Here is a 12961-nt window from a genome sequence, read left to right on the forward strand (position 1 = left end):
CCACTCGTCTTGCTCAGTACACAGCAAGCCCATGCCTCGCTTCTCCTCCAGCACGCCAATGTCGCCAGCACGTCTCCGCCTCCTCCGACTCTGCGCCCGCCACTCCTCCTCCACCTCTCATCCCTCACGCATCTGGGATCCCCACGCCGCCTTCGCCGCCGCGACGCAGCGGGCGCGCTCTGGCACGCTCACCACGGAGGACGCACACCACCTGTTCGACGAATTGCTGCGGCAGGGCAATCACGTCCAGGAGCGTCCCTTGAATAACTTTCTGGCTGCCCTTGCCCGCGCGCCCGCGTCCCCATTCTGTAGCGATGGCCCCGCCCTGGCGGTCGCCCTCTTCGGCCGTTTGTCCCGAGGCGCCGGACGACGGGTGGCGCAGCCAAATGTCTTCACCTATGGCGTCCTAATGGACTGCTGCTGCCGTGCGCGCCGCCTGGATCTAGCGATCGCCTTCTTCGCCCGTTTCCTCAAGACGGGACTGGAGGCAGGCCAAGTCGTTTTCGGCACCCTCCTCAAGGGACTCTGCCATGCAAAGCGCTCAGATGAGGCTCTGGACGTGCTGCTTCACAGGATGCCTGAGCTGGGCTGCATCCCTACAAAGTATCAGTTTCTGGAAGAAGCAGCCACAGTTGAATAGTTGGTATATCACATGGGAGAGTGTCAGTCGGCCGAGCCGTTCACTCCTGCCAGGATCCTTAGCCTGGCCTCACATGGAATTGAGTCGACCAACCCTGGCAGTTTCAGGTGGCCCCATTGAAGATGCAATCATTTCTCGGCCAGTGTACCCCTTGTCAGTGCCTGCGTGCCCCTTGTGTCTGGTCTAAGAAGGAATTTGAAGAAGCTGAGCAGGATCCGGAGCTTGACCGGCTTGAGATCTACGCCTTCTAAGCCAAATTGAGGTTAGATAATCATAACATGGTACTAGAGAGGTGTTTTGTTGACTGTTGTGATGGCTCTTGATGATCTGGTTAGGGTGATTTGTGAAGAGGCAGCATGCAAAAGTCTGAATAATATCTGCTTGTGTTGTTATTTTTGCAGCTTCCAGTCTTCTTTCCTCATACTCCCTCCGTCCGAAAATACTTGTCATCAAAATGGATAAAAGAGGATGTATCTAGACGTGTTTTAATTCTAGATACATCTTCTTTTGTTCATTTTGATGACAAGTATTTCCGGACGGAGGGAGTACAAGTTATATGGATCCAGTTGTAGTAGCACCCTGTACGTTATCTTTTTGTATATGCTGGCATTGATTATGAGGTGTACAGGTTTAGTTTAGTGCCGGGCTCCAATTTTCTTTGGTTCTGATCGATGCAGCACCATGTTGAGTTTAACCCTGCAACTTTGCTTAACGATCATGCTGGTGTTAAGGCTGGGAATCGCAATATCAACTTTTTTAGCAGTTGAATTAAAGATACCCTGTGTTGTTGCACAAACTGACGCAGATCAATGTTCAGAGGTAATATGGTTCTGCCCGTAATTTTCATTGACTGTCAGCATGTTCCTTTTTTATTCATTACTCTGTATATCACGGCGGTATGACTATAATAAGGATATATGGCTGATGCATTTTGAACTTCTCTGTTCCTTGGGACAGAACAGAGCTGAATTATTTATTCTTTTTGGCTTTGGTAGTATGAACAGAAAGCAGGCAATAATAAACTGATATGTTGTACTCCTAAAACGGGGTCATTATTATCACCCATTTTAGCCAACAATAGTGTACCCTAAAATTACAGATTGGTTCATTCATCTCATACCTTTTTTTGGGAGAGTCGGATTTTTGTGAGCTTTGCCATGGTTCTCTCCTCTGTTCCTTGGTACATTTTGTTACTGTAGAACAATTGGTGTGCTTCTTTTCTTTTAGCTGTATGTTGTAGAAACGCGGAACCTGGTTATTTCATTATATTCGATGCCTAATTTATTTTCTGTTACGAGGGTCAAGTTCAGCATTTTATTTTATCTTCTTCCTTCCTCACAATTTTACATTTACTCACTGAGCAGTGAAGGTTTGGACCTGAAATTCTTGTAGTACTAATTTAGCAGAACCGCTCTTTGAGAAAATGGCTTGTGAAGGTCTTGGACACTACTAAAATGGCTTATCTTGGGTCTTAATCATATTTTCTCTGAACAAACAGGTGTGACACATACATGGAAAGAACCCCAAGAAACATTGCACATTTGGTTATATGTCTATGAATGTTTTTTTATGAACAAGAATTTGGTAATATTTTGAGAGATTTATTTTGGCTCTGAAGCTCAAGTCATCCTTTTATTTGGAAAAATGTATATGTCACACCGATGTGTAAGAATACTAGTGTAATATTTTGAGAGTATTTCGAAAACTTCAGGCGGGAAATCTCACATCGAAGTGTAAGAATACACCATGAATTTACAAAATTCAGGAAAACTCTTTTGAACCATGAGCTGTACAAATGAGAAAATGGCAAATAATTTTGCCTTTTTCTTTGTGCAGCTATCAAATGGATACATTTTCTATTAAAATTTTGTAGATCACACGTATACTGTGAACTATGCGCCACATCTTCATCAACGCCGGCATGGTCCTGGGCTTGAAGTATCCGAAGTCCCTGGAGGGCATCTCGTCGGTTACACTGGATCTGAATGCGGCTCAAAGCAATGGGCAAGGCAGAGTATTTCCTTCGCCAGATGGTTGATAAGGCATAGTACCTGATAATGTGACATATAATAGCCTCATCCATGGATATTCCTCTTCAGGCCATCGGAAGGAGGTGGTTAGGTTATTCAAGGAAATGACAAATCGGAGTGTTACACCAGATGTGTGTACTTACAACTTGTTGATGACCTCCCTTTACAAGAATGGAAATAGCAAAGAAGCTGCACAATTGTTTTATTCAATGGCCACGAAGGGCCTGAAACCTGACACCGTTTCATATGCTATTCTCCTTCATGGGTATGCCACTGAAGGATGCTTGGTTGACATGATCAATCTCTTCAATTCAATGGCAACAGACTGTATTCTACCTAACTGTCATATCTTCAACATACTGATTTATGCATATGCTAAATCTGGGAAGCTTGATAAGGCTATGCTTATATTTAAAGATATGCAGAAACAAGGAGTGAGTCCAGATGCAGTCACATATTCAACCGTAATACATGCATTTTGCAAAAAGGGTAGGTTGGATGATGCTGTGACAAAGTTTAATCAGATGATTGATACAGGAGTACAACCGGAAGCATCTGCTTATCGTTCCCTAATCCAGGGTTTTTGTACACATGGCGATTTGGTGAAAGCAAAGGAATATGTTACTGAAATGATGAAGAAAGGTATGCTTCCTCCTGATATTATGTTCTTCAGTTCAATCATGCAGAAACTATGCACAGAAGGAAGGGTAATAGAAGCACGAGATATCCTTGACTTGATAGTGCGCATTGGTATGAGGCCTAATGTTTTCATATTTAATATACTGATCGGTGGGTACTGCCTAGGCTGCAAGATGGAGGATGCAACAAAAATGTTTGAGGATATGGTGTCATTTGGTTTAGAACCTTGTAATATTACGTATGGTATACTTATTAATGGCTATTGCAAAAGTAGAAGGATTGATGATGGGCTTATTCTGTTCCAAGAGATGCTGCACAAGGGACTTAAACCTACAACTTTTAATTATAATGTCATACTGGATGGGTTATTTCTGGCTGGACGAACTATTGCTGCAAAGGAAAAGTTTGATGAGATGGTTGAATCTGGAGTAAGTGTGTGCACTGATACATATTCGATAGTTCTTGCTGGACTTTGCAGAAATAATTGCTTTAGCGAAGTAATCATGCTGTTCCAGAAATTAAGGGCAATGAACATGAAATTCAATATTAGAATTGTCACTATCATTATTGATGCCTTCTACAAGGTTCGGCGAAACCAAGAAGCTAAGGATTTGTTTGCTGCAATACCATCCAATGGTTTGGTAGCTAATGTTGTTACCTACAGCATAATGATGAAAAATCTTATAAAAGAAGGTTCAGTGGAAGAAGCTGACACTCTCTTTTTATCAATGGAGAAGAGCGGCTGTACTGCAAACTCTTGGATGTTAAATCATATTATCAGAAGGTTACTGGAAAGAGGAGAGATAGTCAAGGCTGGAAATTATATATCGAAAGTTGATGCAAAGAGCTACTCACTTGAAGCTAAAACTGTTTCGCTGCTGATCTCCCTCTTTTCAGGGAAAGGGAAATATAGAGAACACATAAAATTGCTCCCTATGAAGTATCAGTTTCTCGAAGAAGCAGCCACAGTTGAATAGTTTGATACATGATCTCTGAACTTAACTCCTAGAAGTTAACTTGGATTGTTGCTTGCCATGGGTCCTTATGCTTGTACAACAAATGCATTTTCTGTTGGTAAATAGAAAGCCAGTCCTAAATTCTGTCACTTTTTGTTAAGTTCGTGATGCGCTGAAATAACTATTTTTTTCCGTTAGTTATTGTGAGTAGTATCTGAAATTTCCTATATTTTTGTTTCTCAGGCTTATCACAATCTCAGTATTACAGTTTCTGCAGTTAGTGAAAGAAGATCTATTTCTAGTAACATGAAAGCTTCCATAACGCTTGGGTTCCACTTCTCACTTGCTGTTTTGAGGCTGCTTGCATACATTTTAGTCGTTTCTTTGCCACTTGGTAAGTATAACTGCAACTGCATAATACTTTTTCTATATTGTACAATTCACATTCAGTTACTGGAAAACTTGTGCCCCTTGTGAGGATTCTGAGTGTCTTTGCTTCACTACTTCAGATATATGATATCGTCAAATATTGGTAAAGTTTTGGGCACTTGGAGATGCTGGACTTCATCATTGTCAAGGCTTCTATCTGAAAATTGGACTACTGCATCCGCGAGGATCCTGCGGGCACTGACTGTGCTCTTCAGATCTAGAATGCTGGCAACGGCATGGTTGGCCGCACAGAGGAGTCTACCTGATGAAATGCAGAGAGCAAGACTATGTCCAATTCAGAGGTGTTGTGCATCAAATTGATTTTAAATGAATACACGTGCTCAGGTCGAAGGTGAAGCTGGGATGGCACTATGTTTTGTCATGAAAAGGTGTTAAGGCTGAAAAGGTGAATCCATTGACTATGTTTCATCGAGCTCTGAAGGTCATAAGGATTTTGTCCAAGGTTGCTGCCTATAGGAAAATCAGGTAACCATGCTTGATCCGTTCAACCAATTGAGCAGCGATAGCAATCTGGCCCTCAAATCTTTACCGTGTTCTTTTCCTCTGTTCCTCGTAGACAGAATGTAAAGGTCCTGTGCTTCCTTTGAGCCTGATGTAATTCTGTATGCATGTATCATACCATTTTTTTTAAAGAGTTAAGCTCGAAATTTGGTCTTGTTGCTTAAACATCTTTCTGTACTGTGGTTACTTTGCATTTGCAGGGTCCTATCTTACAACTGTCTGTCAGAACGGCTTACATTTCTGTGCTTATTTAGTATTTACTACTCTGACTGGGAAGCTACAATTACAGGTACATCATCCTCTCTAAGATCCAGGATCACACGGGTACGGCTCATGCTGCCACGTTGCAACAAGACGGCTAGGAGACGCTTGGTCGCACAGCAAATGCGCTCTACTCGGTCCACTATGCAGCACGATTTGGCAGTAACATGCGTGACGCTATGTATCATCAGTATCTGTCCCAAGTGGAAAGTCGCAAAAGGGAATGCGGAACGGTAATCAGCTCGTGAAATGCACCATTGTTGGAGCTGAAAAGGTGGATCCATCGACCTTCTGAGGGTTATTAACATGTTAATGATGGACTAGACACTAGATCCATAAGACCATAAAGCTTCCTTTGAGTTGCACACATGTGTTGGGTACTCAATTTACTCTCTGCAGTAGTTTTAACCTATGAGCATTCTGCTAGCGCTTGTCTGGTTTCCTTCGTTATATATAGATGCATGCATGCCTGTTATCCCTCGAGGTCATGTATTTGGTTGGGTAGTCTGTATTCAATCTCTATGCCGCAACGGGTGTCTGTTTAGATAAATGACTGTTCTATCCCAGATTTGTGTCATGGTAAATCAAGCGACATGTCGATCCTATGATTGTTCCTGTGTGTGATTAGTTTTTTCTTGTTGTTGTTGAGAGCATAGTCAGTCAGTGTGTTCTTGCCCGGAGTTAAATCTGTGCGATTTTCTCATAATTCTTTTTCTACTAGTATAAGTTATGGTTGCTGAGTTGGAGCAGCACTGCAGTAAGTTATTCCAGTGATTTTGTCTGCTTCATTTGCTTTCTAACGCACAATTTTTTTTCCAGATCCATTGGAAGCTGCATCGTGTGAGATGTGACGGTGATGGCTGTTGAAGCTGACATGCCAGGTTCTGCTCATGGTAGCCGGTATGATGAAACTACACTCCTCTCCATCGAGTTGTATATGTCCATATATTCCTGTAAACTTGGTCAAAGTTTACAAAGTTAAGAGTTTGAAAAATATCTCATGTCCACTATAATTTGGCAAGGAGAGAATAAATAACTACATGATTAAGAATCTCACAGAGACTTAAAGAAAACAACAATTATACAAAGAGGTATTCAACGTGCTGTCGGGCCTGGATCGGCGGCCAATGTTGGTATCCTCAGCTCCGTTTCGAATGCAGTGTTACTGCTCACATCGGTGGACTGCGCACTAGCGTAAGCATTGTAATTCTCGTCGCCGCTGCTGCCACCGGTGTGGAAGCTAGGAGCGCGGCCCTCCTCGAGCTCCACACACTCCTGTAGCTGCGCCACCACGTCAGCCATGGTGGGCCGCTGTGCCGACCCCTGTGCGGTGCATTTGAGTGCAATCTCCGCCACCTTCCACACGCCGTTGATATCATAACCACCCTGCATTCGCGCGTCCACCACGCCCTCCATGTTGCCGCGCGCCAGCCGCTGCCTTGCCCATTGGACGATGCTTGTGGGCTCTGGGTCCGAAAGAATGGCTGGTTTCCCGGTGACCAGCTCCAGCAGCACCACTCCAAAGCTGTACACGTCACTCTTGGTCGTTGGCTGCATCGTGGCCTGGTACTCCGGATCAACGTACCCGGGGGTAAAAGCGAGCGTGTTCGTGAAAAGATGGGTGTTGTTGTGGTAGTCAAAGGCTTTCGTCAAGCCAAAATCGGCGATCTTGGCCTCTAGCCTGGCATTCAGCAGAATGTTGGTGGCCTTGACATCCCTGTGGATCAGAGGCGGGTTGCAACCCGTATGCAGATACTCCAACCCTACACATGGCAAGAACATCAACCTTTAAGTCAAATGCACGCCCAATAGCAATAATGTGCCTCTTGTGAATACAAAATTAGGCCATAACTATTGAAGAGCAGCAATAAGCTGCTCTGGATTTGAGCGTGCACCTTGTGCAGATTCAAGTGCGTTTTTGAGTCTCTGCCTCCACGGTAAACATCCTCCATTGCGTCCACTTGCTACAAATACAATAACAGCGTGTTTGTCCGAATTAATAGAAAGTACCTCAGGTGAACCACTGGGGCGACTTGCACATTCACTATATGAGTTGAAAGCCAAATCCTTTTTGTTAGCCGTAGTTAGTATTCATACCTGCAATGTGCTCTCGCAGGGTCCCTTGTGCCATGTACTCGTACACAAGTGCCATATACTCCCGATCCTTGCAGTAACCAATCATTGAGACAAGATTCTTGTGATGAATCCGGGTTAAAATCTGAGCCTGCACAAGCACATCAAAATTTCACATCAAAATAACGCATTTCTGCCAGTAGTTGACGGCGCATGCTGTTAAAGGATCTGGTCCATCGCACCTCTGCGAGGAACTCCTTGACGCCTTGATTGGAGGAATGAGACCGCAACTTCACTGCCACTTGAGTACCATCTTCCAGGAAGCCATCATAGACACGGCCGAACCCTCCTTCGCCAAGCACCCGGTCAAAGCCATTGGTTATCCTCTCGAGTTCCTTGTAAGTGAACCGGCGATTCTCAACTATTCGCAAAGAATCATCATCGCCACCATAGCTCGTTGGCATCGCCACTTCGTTTTGTGGCTTTACCGCCGTCCTTTTTTTCATTGATCCTTCATGTATACACAGGAAATTGATGAATTAATAGACCAAATATGGGCATTGTTGTGTGCTGGCTCAATCATGCTGAAAAAGCCTCACTCTAACCTTGCTGCTGGTTTCGTCGTCTTAGGAAGAACAAGACTAGTAGGGCCAGTGATACTATCACCACAATGACAAGTACAGGGATGGCAACATAGATGGCCAGTTTGCCCTTCCTTTTAGCAGCAAGCTCACATGAATTGCCGTCAGTGCAAAGGTTTGGATTGTTGCCATGTCTAATAAATCAAGGACCAAGTTAATTAATGAAGTCCATGCAATTTTTTTAACAAAGAAGCTTAGTGGAATTTATCAAGTATGTATATACTATGAACACCTTAGAACCAGGGAGCCATCTTGAATTCTTTTGAAGTCCAGAGGGAATTGATCCATTGAGTTGGTTGCCAGACAAATCTCTAGAGGAAAGCACATCAGACACACAATATATGTACATAGTAAGTTAATAACTCGAAGCAATTCGGTCAAAGTTTGACAAGACTTTTCTATATACTGCTTGTTGGAACTATTAATCTTGTTAATTTTTGCATATGTGTCATATATTGTGTCCGAGTGTGTAAATAAGCATGTCTGCTAATTAGTTAGGGCTAATTATTGCCCAACTTACATGACTGTCAATGATGGTAACTCTGAAAGGGCATCTGGAATTGATCCTGTCAAGTTATTGTTTGACAAATCCCTGCAAGATAGGGAAACAATATATTTAATTTCTTGAAGCTTGTGTTGCTGAGAAGTACAGACGAGATTAGGCCAAATAAATCCAGAACTCGGAACGTACAAGTATTGGAGAGCCTTTAGATGCACGAAAGATGATGTTATATCACTATTTAGACCACTGGAGGACATGTTTCTACAAAAAGCACATACATAAAAGGATCAGCTTCATTTTCCATGGTTGTATACATAAGGTAATTTTTTGATCTCTCTGACCACTCATCTTTGACCCTATTTTTTTCAAAATAGATATTTTTTGTTATTGGTCTCAGGATCTCAGCTAAAATGTTATGACCTTAAACATCCCATCACAAAATAATGAGAAAACTAGAGGGAAACATATTTCAATTGAAAGCTTCAAATGTGAATGCAATATATACAATTCAAGGGTGAACATAAAAAATGTATATGTTGAAAACTTAGTAAAAATGTGAGAATTGATGAACTAAAATTATATAAATACGAAATAAAATTACAAAAAAAACATATTATGAAGAACAAGACAATGATAGGAAACCCATGAATACTTTTAAAAAATTCATAAAAATCAGAAAATGTGTATTATTTGTTTACAATTTATTTCTGACTTTTCTTGAATTCCCCAAACTAGGGAATGCCATCTTGATTTCCCCATTTCTCATTTGTAACATTACATGATTTCCAATATTTGAAAATATATGGAGTAAAAATAACTTACATGCTTGTGATCCTTGGAGGGTTGGCAGCGGCATAGCCGCATGTCAAGCCATCCCATGCCATAGTCTTGGGAAAGCATGGGTCACCCATCCAGTTCTTGCGCACCCCGTACTTGGCCTTGATCGCCATGAGGGCGGATGCTACACGCATGCTTGCAGTAGTTAATCACATCGCACCAACCATTTCAGTAGCACAAGGTAGATAGATAGGTAGATATAATTACATACATATATACTCATACATAGATGTCAAGATGTGCTTAATTAGATGTCAATATGTGCTTAATTAAATTGATTACCTTCCTGGGATTCTGTTCCAATGTTGGTGGTGGTGATGACGGAGAACAACTCGTAGGCGTTGATGATGGGCGGCATTGTGGAATTGGCTGTGGCCTTGATGGTGACGATGTAGCTGCTGTCGCGCGGGTTGGTGAATTTATTGTAGACATAGGCTCTGCGGAGATAGCCTGGCGGCGTGTAGCCCGGGACCCAGCTTTCGTCATGGTTGACACTGATGTTGAACTGGCGCAAGGCATCCCCGCCGAGGAGCTCCAGTTCGACCAAGTGCAAGACGGCGAGGTACCCCGGCCCCGGCGACGCATTGTTGAGCTCGGGTGCCACCTCCCAGCCGAACCTGATGCTACCGGAGGCGTTCAGCGGCTTGATCGCCGTCTGCAGCACCGCCATGGGCGCCTCGAACTCGTTCCCATCGACATCGTCCACCCTCTCGGTCGTCGTCATCTCCGCCCACATCGTGGCGTCGGACCTAGGGTACCATAGCCTGTCGTATGGATCATCGGGAACCTGATGATAGTTCCATTTATCGCGGCGAAGTTCCGCCTGCGCAGCAGGAACAGCCCCAGCTCTGCCGTTGCCTGTGGGTAGAGCGACATCTTCAGCGGCCTCAGCTCCAGCCCAGAGATGAAGGGCGTCCCGCCGCCGGTGTTCACCAGGCACACCTGCACCAAGTCGTGTGGCACGACTACGATCGCCTCCACCGTCGCCCTGTTGTCCTGGTCCAACCCCCACCACGACATGTTCACCGCCGTCCAGAAGTTGACGCCGATGTAGAGGTCGAACGACGCCGGTCGCTTGTTAAGGCCGTCGTAGTTGCCATAGAGAAACGTTGCGCGGAAGAGGTACTTGAGGCCCGACACCAGGGATCCTAGCGTGTAGCAGTTGCGAACGCCATCGGGGAAACTCCGCAGGCTGCGGACGTTCCTGGACCGCCATGGCCGGAAGTTCTCAGCCGAGATGTTGTAAGGCGTGCCGGTGTCGGTGAAGCCAGCGTCTGAGACGTACACCAGCTTTGTCTCGTCGTCGACGTAGCTCTCCTCTCCCTGTAGCCCACAGTCTATGTTGATGAAACCTGCACAATGAATATGCAATGTAAATGAGGCAGCATGATTAAGAGAGAGAAGCCAATAACAGAAGATAACAGAAGAGAGAGATACCTCTGTTGTCAGGCTGTGCGCGACCATGAGTACGCTGCCGGCGAGGCAGAGAATCAGCAGCCACCAACAGGGCGCCATTGTTCTACTGGCGCATTGATTGCACATGCAAAGTACGTTTGGAAACTTAGGTTCTCCTGCCCTTGCCAGTATTTTCACCAAATAAGAGGATATGATGCATGATACTATATGACAGAAAGTAACACAGGACAAGACAAAGGGTGGTACACAAACTGGTCCTTGTACTTGAAAGTCTTCCTGTTTCAACTAGTCAACTACTCCAACCATTTTCCATAAATTAATCAATACATAGTTGTCCCAGTTGCCAACAAAATAACGCAAAGAAGATCACATCTACTACCTAGCGTGCATAGAGTAATATTGTTCGTTCACTTGTCATGTTTGGTAAGCTAGCTTATTACTCGAGGCCGGTCATTGTAGCTTCAAACTCGCATATGTTATATATGTAAACCGGTAACTAATTCTCAGTTGATATTAATAGCAGTTAGCCAAGATGTCATGATCCATGTTACACCACTTATAACATCAGGCAACTTATTCACACCTGATTTATATATTATGTCAACAACAAATGGTATACCAATGGTCGTGGTGCATTAGGTATGGGATTAGTGTTCTTAACTTCTTTGGGCTCTGATTGGACAAATTAATTAAGTGAAGAGTGGTTAAAAAGTTTTTGTTAGTGGTTAAAGAGTTGAATGTGGCACGATCAATGGACAAGGGAAATAATTACGATTGACATCTTTTGCCAGGAAATTAAGATCGACTTCACGATGACCAAGTACCGGTCAACTGCACTATATGTTTAAATATTTTGGGACGACAGTTTCTGCCTATATATATATACCAACAATATATGGGATAAATTTTTTATTTAGTTATTATGTGATTAGATCTTGATTAGATTAAATTTAGGATTAGGTGGAAGTGGTAGACAGGTATTCTTTTTATCTTGAATAGTATTTACTATTCACTAGGTAGGGCACTATTCACAATAGTGCTCCACTATTGAATACACTATTTTGAATAGTATTCCACTATTCACAATAATATTTAATTCAATATGATTACCTTCACGTTCTAACTTGATTATATATTTAATGCAGGATCTATTTAGAGGCTGGCGAGGCCAATAATTCGTCCGGCGATGTGCGCAAAGGTGTAAAATCCTATTCAGTACTCACCATATTTTTCATTATGTTGCATCAGATGTAGCTAGTTACGTTCACTTAGCCGTTTTAATTGCAAATTTATGGGGTAAATTCCTATCGTCTTCCCAGGCAGTTCCACCCGAAGGGAACACTTCTCTACGGCCACAAGGTTCTCATTCAAACGCCACTCTGGCTACACAGAGAACTACACACGCAGAGGTTTCTCCTATAGGATCCCCAGCATAAGAACTCGTCCCATAAATTCATAAATAAAAGCACTAAGTGAAACCAAGAAACTACATCATTTCAACAACATAATTTACATATGGTTTTCCCTTTCGGGAGGCCCCGAAGGTATTACACACAACTAGGAAATTACTTTCAAACTCTTGGCGAACTAAGCGCCTTCTTGGCTATTCTACTAGTAGTGGTGGTGGCTAGACTACGAAGGAAGTGGTGCTCTGGTGGAGAGTCTCGATGCTTTGAGTGCTCCGTGCTCTCCCGTCTCTTGTGTCCTCTTCTTGAGCCCAGCGTCTCCTTTTATAGCCGCGAGGGGTGGCTGCAAGGTGGCCTTCAGGAGCCTTCCTTCACTTATTTTACCCACGGTAGCATGCACACGTGTCCTACTAGGGTATACGCGTGTCCTTCTAATAATATAGAAAAGTGCAAGAGAGTGCCGACAAGTTTCAATCTTGAGGAATCTTTGCTTTCTTCACGTGGCATTGTCTCTCGGTGAATAATTGGCTGGTCTTTATGTATCAGTCTTTGCTCTTCGGCCGTACAGATCTTCATGCGATTAGCCTTGAGAGCTTCTTCAGCCTTTAA

At 43.6% G+C, this 12961-nt stretch overlaps 1 long non-coding RNA gene and 1 pseudogene across 1 annotated transcript; one reads left to right on the plus strand and one right to left on the minus strand.

The window, feature by feature from the left end:
* The first annotated feature begins 4515 nt into the window (after positions 1-4515).
* On the plus strand, positions 4516-6425 carry LOC119359548. Its single transcript, XR_005172587.1, has 4 exons — positions 4516-4659; positions 4775-5180; positions 5506-5751; positions 6297-6425. It is a non-coding gene; the product is annotated as an uncharacterized LOC119359548 (long non-coding RNA).
* Positions 6426-6539: 114 nt separating this feature from the next.
* Positions 6540-11018, minus strand: LOC119359513 (annotated as a pseudogene).
* Positions 11019-12961: the final 1943 nt, after the last annotated feature.

The sequence above is a fragment of the Triticum dicoccoides genome, chromosome 1A (assembly GCF_002162155.2).
Source record: "Triticum dicoccoides isolate Atlit2015 ecotype Zavitan chromosome 1A, WEW_v2.0, whole genome shotgun sequence".
In the NCBI taxonomy this organism is placed as follows: Eukaryota; Viridiplantae; Streptophyta; class Magnoliopsida; order Poales; family Poaceae; genus Triticum; species Triticum dicoccoides.